Here is a 14,172-nt window from a genome sequence, read left to right as displayed (position 1 = left end):
GTTCATACCACCTGAGCCACCCGGCTGCCCCCAAGTGGTTTTAAATATTACAAGCATGTTAATTTTAGAAGGCCCCAAACTTACTCAGTATGGAAGGCTGATCAAAATAAAATAAATAAATAAATAGCATTGGTTTCTGCTCAAATTAGGTCTGTCTCTGTTTCCATGGCATGCAATCTGTTAGCCTCCCATATTCTCACCAGGATCTGTGCTTAGCCTTTAGGATGGCAATGTTTCCTTTAAGGTTTATAGGACATCTCATAGCTCAATGGATTCCATTATTCTCAAGGAAAGAGAGGGTTTGTGGAAGCCAGTAGGTGATGCTGTATTTGATTCCTGGCGTCAGCGTTTTATCTTAGCCTTCACTTGACTCTCTGAGTAACTGGAATTTGATGGAATTACATATGATAATATTTATGGTAAGAACTTGGTCTCTCATTGCATTATTCTACAGCAACCACTGCAGGTAACATTCATAGTCTGACCCTAACATAAGGGTACCCCAGAGAAATCATTCCAACTAACAGAATGTGGAAACAACCAGGGTTTCAACAATGTGTAAATCTTCATTTTGGACTTCAAGAAGTTTAATTGCAAGGCTCAAGAGAAACTTTTCATGTATCAGTGGGCCCGCACTAAATTTATTTCCTCAAGGAAACAGACAGCCAAACAAACAAACAGACCAACAGGCAACCATACAAACAGAACCTTTGTAGGCCTTCCTTAGAATGGGAAGAAAGTATAATTAAAGTGATATGTACAGTTTCCAAAGAAACTAACAGGAAGGCAAGTGTGGAGTCTTGTTAAAATATACATGACAGTGTGAATAAAGAATGTATAATAAATTTAGCAGGTGGAATGGCCTTCATTCTTCTCTGGGCATATTACTTACAAATACTATTTCATTTAGAAAATACATATTCAAGTCCTACATTTTATGATCATTCCTGACTCTCAAAGTTTATTCATAGTGCTTTTTCATCACGTGATGCCTTTGTTAAACCTTATGTTTTCCATTTCTCTTTTAAGTTTTCTGTTGTTTAATCAAATTATGATTGGAGCAACATCTTTGGGCAGATAAATTTTGGTAGGTCCGTACCCTTAGCTTCTTTGTTTTTAAGAAGAAAAGGCTGCATTAGAACTTAGATTCGTAATCTGGGCTCCATGTATAGGCTTCATGGGCGTCTCTAAGGGAAGTCTCCCAGGAAACTCCACGCAAAATTTTGCGTGTGTATGTGAGTACGTGTGGCCAGCATTCTAAGGAAAGAGTCTGTGGCTTCCACCAGATTCTCAGATGTTCATGTAACCCCAGAAAATTAAGAGTTTCTGAGTTAGATGCTTTCTGTGTTCCTTGGTAATTCTAAAGTTCAGAGATTTGCTAAGCAGATTATTACTGCTCTTCCTTAGCTTTGAAGGGAAGGTGATAGGAAATTCAAGTAGCCTAGTGGAAGCTGTATCGTATTTGCCATAGTGTAGCATAATTGAAAAATCTAACTCAGAAATGAGATAAACTAATGCATGATTTTTAAATTGGAGACAGAGAAAGAATAAGCCTTCCCAGCCCCAATAATTTTAAGTCAGGTTAGTAATACTAAAAGATTTTTTCAAAACCACTTTATCTTCAGTTTTTTTTTTATCATGCTAACTGTCTACTTCTCATTCTTCTCACATATCCACGATATCCCATGGACTTTCTAAGTAAGCTACCCTAATACAGCAGAAACATATGAGAGAGACAAGATGAGAATGAAGCTGACTATGATTGCAACTAGGTCAAATCTATTAATATGTGATATTTATGTCTCTGCATGGTTGAAGCTACAGATCCTTTTGCATAACATTTCCTCTTTGATAGAAAATTTCTCACTCAAAATAGTTCAAAACCATCATTTTAATTTTTATCACTCCTGAAAATTTCATCTTTAAACGGAGCACCATGTTATCATGCTGAAATAGATGTCATTGGATTACATCACTTTGCATGGTGCGAAGCTTTCTCTCTAGAGTTAATTTCACTGCTGCATATTGGAAATGTACCTGTGAACTTGGAGAGGGGTAGTTAGAGGACAGAGCTAATGAGGACAACGTCATGAGTTCAGTCTCTGTAAGAGTCTTAACTTAGTTATGTTCCCTGGCCATAGACTATACCCCAAGTCTGACCAAAAGATCTTGGGGTGAAGAGAATCCAGAGAAGAGAGGATATGACTCAGTGTAAACCCATCCTCCATGACTGGAGACACACCTCCAAGAACACCCATTTCAGAATCTCCCAGTGTTAGTGCTGGAAAGAACCTCAGGGCTCTTTTTCCTTCTCATCTGATGTGCAACAATTTTATCAAGGTAGGTTATCCAGTCTCCTCTTGAACACCTCCAGTGACAGAGAACCCATTGCCTTCCAGTGCCACCCATTCAGTCTTGGAACACTTCTGATCAATAACTGTTGGCCATTCTGTAAAGTGGTCCTAATAAGCATTCCGTGTGGGATCACCAGAATAAGACTCCAAGCCATTTCTTTACAAGTTGGAAAACAGCAATAGGGGTGAAGGTAGGGGCTTTGTCTCCATTGCCTTTCTTCCTGGCTTATGTCAGCAGAGAGAGCCCTTGCTTAGAGAAGCAAGCATTTAATCTGAGCTTTCGATTCCTTCATATCAAGCACTTAGGGTATAGCATTTGGGAAGGGAACTTAAATTCCCTTCCAGTTTTCAAGGCCCGTTTCACATATAACACACAGCTGGGTGATAGAAAACGGAGGACTAGGGAAGTATCTATCAACCTTCAGCTTGCAAAGAACATTGTAATGGTTACTGCCTCCCGGCTGGCATTTGAGATATTCATGGTAGTCCACACCAATCTGTCAGTGCTTCCCCAGAGGGCCTAGTGGCGACACATTTGAATGAGGAGATTGCCTATTGATCCCCCCAGAAGACATGTCCTCATTCATAAATCAACTCAAAAAGTATTTATTGAGAGCTTTTATGCCCCAGGTGTTCAGGATACAATGGTGAGCAAAAGAGACAGGGCCAACTGGGGGATAGAGACATTAAACAAATAATCACACAAGAAGTATATAATTCTAAACCATAATTAGTGATAGAAAATTGCAGATTATTTTCACAGCATATAAACAACAGGTCTGACTTGGTTGAGGGTTTCAAGAAAGGCTTGCTAGATCTCTGAATTAACACAGAATGGGTGGATAGGAATTAGCAATAAAGGGTGTAGAGATGGGGGAAGCATTCTAGCCAGAGGCAAGAGCATGTGCAAAGGCCCTGTAGGTAGGAGAGAGGTATGGGAAGAAGAATAGAATAGTCCAGGAACAGAGAGGGCCACTGTAGGTGAAATTCAGAGATGAGGAGTGTTGTACAAGATGAAGCTGGAGAGCTCATAGGGGCAAGTGCATGAGGGATCCAGCAGTCTGTGGTGACATGCATGCAACTTTCCCTTCTGTACTTCCCCTCACAAAGTCTCTGTTCTTTGCAGCAAATGCCATTATCACCCCACACCTTCAGTTCTTTACTTGTATTATTCTTGTTTCCCGGAACATTCTCCCTTTTCATCATCCATCTCCTACTCCAAGCCCTATTTATCTTCTTATTCCAGGAAGTGGAAGTGCACGGAAAGGGCTCTAATGCACATTAAGTACCTGTTATTCACCAAGCACAGTACTAAGTACTTTATGATTTTTTAACCCCTCATCATAACACTGAGAAGTAGTGGCCTTTCCACCATCTTACAGAGGGTGAAATTGGCACTCAGAATTCTTGAATAATTGGTCTAATGTCACATAGTTAAACTCAAGCCCAGATAGAAATTCAGGTTTGACTGACTCCAAAAATTCTGCTCTTTGTCTTACAGCAAGTTCCTTCTCTCTGCCTTTTTGTTGTTCATTAACCTAGTAGAAGTGTCCTGGCTGTACTAATTTTGACATTGAAGTAACCATTTGAAATGTATCAGTTGCTGGTATCAGTGGGATAACATTCAGTGCGGGTCAGAGTTCCTGGGCATAAGAGTCCAATTCATGGCTCATCCTGCCCTTACCATCCCCAGGAATCAAAGGCAGTCATTGCAGGAGCCGTTTTTACACAGAACATCTACTTTGCTACCTAGCACCTCTTGAAAATGAACATTTAATGCAAATGTTTGTCACGGTTTTCTAGTAAACTTTATGTAACCTCTATGAAGCTAACCTACCTCAAAACCCAGTCTTAGCACAAGGTCACATTGAAAGAAACATTCTGAACATCAAGAAAAATGTGAAAAACAGTTGTAATTAGCATGATAGATGGGGTCTCAAGTTGCAACAAAGGGGATTCAGATCTTAATGTGTGTCAAACCTTCATGAAGATCATTCTAAAACCTCTCTCCCCTCGGCATTCTCTCAATAGTTTTCGCAGTACGGATGCCCCAAACCTCACACATATTTCTCTCTCAGTCTCTTCAACATCTTTCTCAAACCTAAGCTGTGCTGTTGGCTCTTGTCTTTCTTGCTCGTTCCTCTCATTTTCTGCATTTAGTCATCTCTTTCTTGCCAGTACCTTCTGCTCTGTCCACTGTAAATGCTTTACGTGGTTTTAGTGTCAGGATGGCAGAAAAAGGATCTTTATAAATGAGGAGGTTCAGGGGTTGCCTTGAATATCTAAACTTTCAGTTTATTATTCCCTTCACATTCACTTTTGTTGTGTGTTATGTGTTAAGATTCTTTCAAGTTAAAGTAATAACGGTGTTCAAAAGTGATAAATACTTTGCTTTCAGTTTCCTAATCTTTGCGGTCTGCTGCTGCTCACAGATAGCCCTCTCTACTCTGCATTTCCCAGCATCCCTTTGTAGTTGGATTGGTCATGAGACTGATTCTAGTCTGTGGGATTTGAGCGGAGGTGACCTGTGTCACTTCTGCACCTAGACAGGGCAATATCTGGTGTCCCTTTTCTAAACTCTTCCCCCGTTTGCTGTCTGAATCATACCAGATTGACGTAGAAGCCAATAGATAGAAGCATTCTGAGTCTTTGAGTCACTGCTTAGAAGATAGTTAATCCACATTCTTCTGTCCTATGAGTGAGAAATAAACTATAGTTGCATTGCTTGTTTCAGTAGCTCGTGCTAATTGAGATAATATATTATTTATATATTTTAATGAAAAGTCATTGCAAAGTTGATAATTGTTAGGAAGTCCACTTTATCAGTATTTTCACCTACGGTTAGTACTCTTTATGTCTTGTTTAAGAAATTTTTGTCTAACCCAAGGTCATGAAGGTATTTTCTTATGCTTTATTCCAGAAGTTTATTTGTTTTGCCTCTTACATTTAGGTCTGTGATCTGTCCCTAGTTATTTTTGTGTGTACAATTTGAGGGCTTAATTTTCCATACTGATAGGCAATTGACCCAGTACCATATGTGGAAAAGACCATCTTTCTCCCACTGGATTTCAGTGGCCCCTTCTTTGGATATCATGTATAGTGACAGTCTCTAAAATGGCTCCCAATGATCCCCACATCTTTATTAGTATTCACACCCTCATGTAATCTCCTCCACTTAAGTGTGGGCTGGGCCTAGTGCCTTACTTCTGTTGAACAGAATATGGCAAAAGTGAGACGAGGTCATTTGTGTGATTAGGTGAAAAAGACCATGGCTTCCATTTATTCTCACTCTTTCTCACTCTAGTAGAGAGCTTTCCATTCCCCCATTGTAATCTGGTGTGTGCTCTGGTGAAGTTGGAGAGAAGGGGTGGGCATAGGCCTGCCAGTGGCGTAGTTAGTATTGATATTACTCAGACTAACATGGTACTGGAATGGCACCTCTCTGACAATTAGGTTATTGGGGGAGCTTCCACTGGTTATGTGCAGGAGAAGGTATCACACAGGAGACCCCAGGTGCAAGAGACAACCAAAATGAATCCCCTGGTCTCACACTATGTTGGCAAGGATGCCTTTTATATAAAAAAGTAAAGACCCTCTACCACATCTGGGTTATAAGACAGGAAGCCATATTTCGATTTTCTTATCTAGATTTCACCTATCAAAACTATTACTACATATAAAATAGACCTCTGTTTTCTCTATTTTTATAAGATTCTGATAGGAAAAATCTTGAGGTAAAAAATTTCATTTTCCAGCAGAATCAGTTTTCTGCAAGAGAGATGTAAATCAAATAACTATCCCTTTACCCATATCCCTCCCATCCCTTCTCCTTTCTTCTAGACACAAAGCCCATATATTAGAAAATGAGCTTTCAGATGCCAGAGAACATTCTTTTCTTCCTGATAAGTGAGCTAGTCTACTGTTGCTTCAAAATGTTTCTGATTTTGTAAGAGCAAGATTCCAAACACCAGAGACAGAAGTTACAGTTGTGGCAGGAGTATGGCTGACTTTACACCTGGAAAATTTTAAATAAAACCAGTTCTGCTCTTTTCGTGCCACAATTTCCTTGGGACCCAAGAATTCCTACATCCTCTAGTTCTGCAGAAGGTATTTCAGTCTCCATTTTGCAGCCTATTCAGCTGATGTGTTTGGGGCATTGTTAGTCTCATCTTCTTCACCTGGCACGTGCCACTGCTCAGAAATAGAGTGTAGGGGTCCCAGATTCCAGCAGTGTCTGTGCAAAGGGAAGGTCAAATGAAAGAGAAGGGAGAGGCTCAGTTAGTCTATTTGAGCTGGCGTGTGTTCCTACTGTGAAGGATTGCCAGGGAAGGGAAAACACTAGGGAGTGCCTTCGCCACTTCAGGCGGAAGCAAAATAAAACAATTTAACTTGCATTTCCTAAGAGCATGGCACAATCCTGAGCCCATTACATTCTATTATTTAACACTCACTCTCACCCCGTGAGCAGATGCTATTACTTCCAATAAGAAACTGGGTTAGACACAGAGAGATTAAGAACTGATATGAAATCACATGGGGAAGTAGTTGATCCAGGATTTGAACCCAAGTGTCTGAGTCCAAAGTGCATTCTCAGAACTCACATGTGATACTAAGTTCCTTATAGTAATAAGATGTTCAAGGGCCTGAATGCTAGTACACTGTACAGTGGGAAAATAGGCATCTATTACAAAACTGATTTAAAAATGGAAAAATATCCAATATATATTTTTGTTTATATTTTTTAAAATGCCCAAGAGTCACGTACTTCATTCTAGCCGCAGCTCTAGGTGCTAGGAAACATAGTACCTTGCCCTCATGGAGCTTGTATTAGGATGGTTTGGAACAGATAATAAACAAAAATGTTGTCCTATCTGACTGCAGTAAGTGCTATGAACAAAATGAAATGGAGCTATGGGATTGAAGGGGTGTTTTACCTTGGCTGGACAGGGAAGGCCTCTCTAAGGAGATGAGATCTAAGTGCTATAAAAAGAAGACAGGCGTTCTTCATTTCGGGCAGGGGGAAGATTAAGTACAAGAGCACAGAGAAGGGAAGAACATGTATGTTTCAGGTACAGGAAGTAGAGTGTTGTGGCTGAAGCATAGTGGATTGACTGGGTAGCAGAAGTAGGAGAGGGTAGGTAGGGGCTGCCGTGGGAGAGGCTAGCAAGATCCAGATGACTTAGGATGCCTTAGGGCACATTAGGGAGTTAGGGTTTTGTTTTCGGTGTTATGGAAAACCAATGGTATGTTTTATACAGGGAAGGGATGTGATGTAGGTGCTACCTGTAGATTGAAATGTAGCAGAGCAAGAAGGGGCAGGAAGGAAAACAGGTAGAGGCTATTATAGTTTATTGCCAAAGGAGAAGATAGGCAAAAATTCTCCCCGACAAGCAATTATAGACGTGGACAAAATACCCATCTCTGGACTGTAGAAATCAACCAAGGGCATGGAATGAGTTGAAAAATGTTTATTTAATAAGAAACTCCTGAACCTCTGGTCAGAGCAGTAGGAATTCAATGTTTGTTTAGTCTGGGGCTGCTCCTGTCTCCCTTACATCTATGAGTCCGGCAGTTCTGCTGGGGTGGGACAAGCTGTGAAACCTCCAGTATTGCTACCAGAGGTGGCTGAATTGATTTGGAGCGCGGCAGGGAAAACCCCGTGCCCCTGGGAATTGTCAGGAACAGTGATGATCTTGGTGGAACGTGAATGGCGGAAGAACAGCATCACAGGTCGCCTGATGTGATCCTGGTTGGCAAGCAGCAGCCTGACAGCGTAGCCTTAAACTTAACCGGAAAATCCCGGAAGTGACACATCTCGGTGGACTTTGATAAGCTCTCACATGTGCCTGACACTAGAGTCAGCTGTGCCCATGTTCAAGACCGCATGACTGTTGAACGACCAGACAGAGTCCCTGCTACACGTCGGCCCTGGTCAAATGGGAAACTTTGCATGTGACAGAGGAGACTTCAGAGGGCCTGGTAGAAAGTAGAAGCTGGGACATACCTGTAAGGTGCCTAAACTTGAAATGCAACCTCCAACTCACACACAGATCCCTCTGCAAAAGGTGGAAGGAAGACTTATTCACTCAAGGTTGTTCGATCACAACCTCTCACTGGTCATTGGCTGCCCAGAAAGGTAGGCTGACACAGGGGTAACCCATGAGAAGATAGGTGGAAAAATGAAAAACAAATAATTTTTTAAAATCTCAGCAAAGATATTACTGGCTACATGATTTAGGGGAACAGACTTTACCCAATGAGTATAGAAAGTTCATAAGCTCGCTAGCTCACAAACTGACTAAACACAACTGCTGTAACCCTTGGGGGGAATCAATGTAGAATTTCTATCAGTTGTCGAAAATGTCTAGTCTTCAACAACAAAAAAAATGATGGAGACATTCAAAGAACCAGAAAAGTGTGACCTATACTGAGGAAAAAAGCAAAGAAGCTATCTGTGAGTTGCCTAAGATGTTGCATTTAGCACAAAAGACTTCAAAGCCACTATTATAAATATGTTCAAAGAACAAAAGGAAATGATGTTTCAATGATAAAAATATGCTATGACCAAGATAACTCTTCAAACAGAGAAACAAGAGCCGTCATACATTGGTGGTCAGTATATGAAAATGGTATACTTTGGAATCGGCCCACCAATTTCTTAACATATGACTCACCATTTCCAATCTTAGAAATCTACCAAATATAAATGAAAAAATGTGCCCACACCAACACATGCATTCAAATGTCTATACTAACGTTATTCATAATGTCCCGAAAAATGACAATAATCCAAACAACCATCAATACATATATAATACATCAACAAAATGTGGCATAGATATACGATGGGATCTTACTTGCAATTAAAAGGAATGAACTACTGATACCTGAAACAACATAGCTGAACTTGAAAAACACTGTGATTGGTGGAGGAAGCCAGGCCCCAGACACCTATCTCTTTGTTAAAAGGCCATTAAAATGCATACTTATAGCGACCTGAAGCGAATCTGTGGTGGCTCAGGGCTGGGGATGGGAGCATAGATTGTACAAGGTTTTGAGCAAACTTTGGGTGATGGAAATGTTCTAAAACTGGATTGTCATTCTGGTTACAAAACTCTATAACTTAACAAAAAGACAGGGTTTATTTTTTTGCAGTTTTGTAACTTTGACAGTCAGCCATTACTTTTCATCCACATTAACTTTTAGTAGATTTTTGAAAGTGGTGACAGGTACATCGGTAACCAACGTACAGACCTTATTTGGTGAATCTTCATCCTCATAGGCTTTCTGGACAATCACACCCAAATACAGTATGGGACATTCCTCATTCCTTTGGCCCCGACAGCTTTGTTGAGTCTGATGTTTGCACATCTGGGGTTCCCAGCTCCTTTATGACAAATTTCTAGATCTCTCTCTCTCTCTCTTTAAATTTTTTTATTGGGGAATGTTGGGGAATAGTGTTTTTCCAGGGCTCATCACCTCCAAGTGAAATCGTTGTCCTTCAATCTAGATGTGGAGGACGCAGCTCACTGGCCAATGTGGGAATTGAACCGGCAACCCTGTTGTTCAGAGCTCGCACTCTAACCAACTGAACCATCTGGCTGCCGGCTTCAGATCTCTTTGAGTGACCGATGGGCATGCTTCTTGAAACCCACTCCATAGATTCGCTTGTGAATGTTGATGGTGTATTCTCTGGTCACTACCTTGTTGATGGCAGAACGGATTTTCTTCTTCTCGCCATCCATCTTTCCAGGAGCTAGCCTACCAGGCCCAACTTGGAAAGCAACAAAAATCATTTGTTAATGCTTACAATAGATGAATTTGGTATTTTGTAAATTGTACCTCAATAATAGTGTTGAAAATAAACATTTTTATAAAGGTTGATAGAGGCCCACTGTGGGAAGCCTCTCTGTCCCAGTGAACCTAAGATTGTCCTCCCCTGCGGAGAGATACCAGGGCCAGCAGCAAGAACTGGCAAAAGGAACCCAGTCAACAGCAAATGGCCAGATCTTGGAGACCTGTTTATTTTCACAGGGAAAAAAAATCCTTCAGCCTCGACTCAGATACCAGAGCAGTTAGAGGCATCAATAAGGGGATCCCAGTGTACCCTTCCTTTCCACAACTGAGAACCTTGCAGCCTGACCTTATGAGACCCCTTCTGCCCCCTTCAGTCAGTACTAGCAGGAAAAACAGGGAACGCGAGTAGCACCAGATAAATGAAGCAAACCGAAATAATACCACAGGGTCTCTAAAAACTGCCATTGGAACCACAGCCCACAAAATAAGCTGAAGACCTGCATGCTAAACTATAGCAGGGTGATGGCCTGTTGAAATCAGAGAATTAAATAGTTCTCAAAGTGTCCTGACATAATGAACCAAATGTCCAAGTTAAACTCGAAAACCACCCATCATAACCAGAACCAGAAAATCACAACTTGAACGAGGAAAAACAATCAATGGATGCCAACACTGAGATGAATCAGATGTTGGAATGATCTGACAAGGATTTCAAAGCAGCTATCATAAAAATGCTTCTGCAATCAATTACAAATTCCCTTGAAACAAGTGAAAAATAGAAAGTCTCAGCAAAAAAATAAAAGATAGAAGTCATAAAAGAGAACCAAGTGGAAATTATAGAACTTAAAAATTACAACTGAAATGAATAGCTTGCTGAATGGGCTTAACAGTAGCGTGGAGATGACAAGAGGAGATAAACTTGGGGACAGAATAATAGAAGGCACCCATTTAAAACAACGCAGAGAAAATAGACTGAAAGAAAACAGAGCCCAAGAGATCTATGGGATTATAAAATGTTCCAACGTTTGTATAATCACTGGCTTAGAAGGATAGGAGATAGTGAGGCAGAGAGAGTGTTTGAAGAAATAATAGCTCAATTTGGCAAAAGACGCAAACCTACTGATCTGAGAAGCTGAATGAACCATAAATAGGAAAACCAGAGAAAGATGCTAGGACACATCATAATTAAGATTTTGACAAAGACAAAGAAAATGTTAAAAACAGCCTGAGAGAAATGACCTATTACCTATAGGAAGACACCTATTCCAAAGTGTATTTCTTTTCTGAATACGTGGAGGCCCAAAGTGACACAACATTTTTCAAGTGTTGATAGAAAAGAACTGCCAACAATAAATTCTATTTCAGATGAAACTATCCTTCAGGAGTAAAGAGAAAATGAAAACATTTTCAGGGAAAAGAAAACTGAAATAATTTTTTACTAGCAGACCTACCATTAAATATTAGCTAAAGGATAATTCTTCACATGGAAAGGTAATGATGAAAGAATGACATTTGAAGCATCAGCAATAAAGAAGGAACGATGGAAAGAACAGACACATGGGTCCATATATAATAGCCTATCCATTTCCACATGAGTTTTATAAATCATAAGTGATGATAAAAACAAATTATAACACCACACAATACTCAAAACAATGATATTTGAAAGTGGGGAAGGTGTAGAGACCTAAAAGGAATTGAGGTTTCCACACTTGAAGTGGTAAAAGGTTGATACCAGTAAACAATTATAAGTCACATATTTATATTGGAATATGCCAAGCAAGCAATATGAAAGCTACATGAAGAGATAGATTGAAAAACAATGTAAATGAATCAAGATGGAACAGTAAAATATGTCAAGAAACCTGTAGGAAAGCAAGAAAAGAGAAACAGGAATGGGAACCGGGTGGAATGAAAAAGAAAAGAAATAATATACTAAAATAACAAAGTCAAGTGCTAATATATCAGTAATTACATGAAATATAAATGATGTAAATACTACAATTGAAAGACAAAGATTAGATGAGTGAATAAAATAAAACATGACCCAATGATATACTCCTTACAAACACTTCAATGCCTTTTCTTATTTCTTCAGGTAGGAACTTAGGTTATTGATTTGATACCTGTGCTTATTTATTTATTTATTTATTTATTTATTTATTTATTTTTTTAAACTTTTATTCATTTAAGTGTGTTTTTCCAGGAACCGTCAGCTCCAAGTCAAGTAGTTGTTTCAATCTAGTTGTAGATGGCACAGCTCAGAGGCCCATGTGGGGATCGAACCGACAACCTTGTAAAGAGCACCGCGCTCTTAATCAACTGAGCTAACCGGCTGCTCCCATCTGCGCTTATTTCCAGTGTAAGCATTTAGTGCTTTACATTTCTTTCTCAGCTTTAGTTTTCAATAACATAAGTAAATTCAATGACATAAATTATTTGAAAGTAAAAGGATGGAAAAATATATACATTGCAAATGTTCATTTTAAAAAGCAGGCGTGGCTATGTTAATATCTGATAAAATTGACTACTTTAAAAAAAAATCACTACAAAGAGTGACATTGTATAAGTATGAAAGGATCAATCACCCACAAAGACATTGCTGTCCTAAAAGTGTGCATATCCTAAAGCCAGAGTCTCAAAGTACATGAAGCAAAAACTGATGGGGTTGAAAATACAAATAGGCAAATCCAGTTATATTATAGTTGGAGACTTTAAATCCTTCCCTCTTAGCAACTGATAGAACCGACTACGTAGAGTATTAACAAAGATAGAGAAGCAATGCTATCAACCAACAGTCTTGGATTGATATATACATTTAGAAGATTCCACCCAACAGCAACAGAATGCACATTTTTTTTCAATCATACGGACAGGCACAGACCGTAAGAACAGATAAAACAATATTGTCAAAGAAGAATAAAGTGGGAGGAAATGCTCTGTCTGATAATAAGGCTTACTATATAGCTAGAGTAATCAAATGTATTATTGATGGAGGGATAGACTCGTTGGTCAATGGAATAGAATAAACAATCTACATATAGACCCTCACAAATATGCTCAGTTGTTGTTACCAAATGTACAAGAGTAATTCAATGGAGGGATACTGTTCTTAACAAATAATGCCAGAGCAATTGGATATCCATTGGCAAATAAACAAACTAATGAAACCAAAACAACCCCTCAACCTCCGAAAAGTTTCACCTAAGCCTCGTACTTTATACAAAAATTAAACAATTGGATCACAGAGTTAAATGTAAAACAAAACTATAAAACTTTTAGAAAAACACGTAGGTGACAAAATTGGGAACTAGGACTAGGCAACGAGTTTTTTGATTTGACACCACAAACATCTATAAAAGGAAAATAGAAAAATTTAACCTCACCAAATTTAAATCTTTTGTTCTGTGAAAGTGCGTGTGATGAGGATAAATATAAACTGTGGACTAGGAGAAAATATTTGCAAGTAACGTATCTGACAAAGGACTAGTGTCAAGAATATATAGAGATCTCAAGACTCAGCAGTAAAGAAATAAAACATCTAATTATGAAATGATCAAGAGAAATGATGATGAGACATTTCACCAAAGTGGATATACAGATGGCAAATAAAGATGAAAAGATGTTTAACAACATTCGCCATCCAGGAAATGCAAATTAAAACCAAAATGAAATAATATATCTATCAGAATGGCTAAAATAACGAACAATGACAGCACCAAATGAAGGCAAGAATTCAGAGAAACTGGATTGTCATGGTACAGACACTTTGGAAGCTAGTGTCACAGAGTATTACAAAACTAAACATGCAATTGTCGTATGTCCCAGCAAAGGCACTCGTGGGCATTTATCCCAGAAAAATGGAAATTTATGTTCACACAAAGATCTGTACAAAAATTTTCGTAGCATCTTTGTTCTTACTAGGCAGAAACTGGAAACGGCACAGATATCCTTCAACAAGTGAATGGTTAAACAGACTGTGACACATCCATGCCATAGAATACTGGTGTCAGTCATGAAA

At 39.2% G+C, this 14,172-nt stretch overlaps 1 pseudogene; it reads right to left on the bottom strand.

The window, feature by feature from the left end:
* Positions 1-7,911: 7,911 nt before the first annotated feature.
* On the bottom strand, positions 7,912-10,108 carry LOC109457511 (large ribosomal subunit protein eL31 pseudogene; annotated as a pseudogene).
* Positions 10,109-14,172: the final 4,064 nt, after the last annotated feature.

The sequence above is a fragment of the Rhinolophus sinicus genome, chromosome 18 (assembly GCF_057876585.1).
Source record: "Rhinolophus sinicus isolate RSI-liver-muscle chromosome 18, RSI-T2T, whole genome shotgun sequence".
NCBI lineage: Eukaryota > Metazoa > Chordata > Mammalia > Chiroptera > Rhinolophidae > Rhinolophus > Rhinolophus sinicus.
The sequence above is the reverse complement of the archived record's forward strand: the minus strand, read 5'-3'. Positions and strand labels throughout refer to the sequence as shown.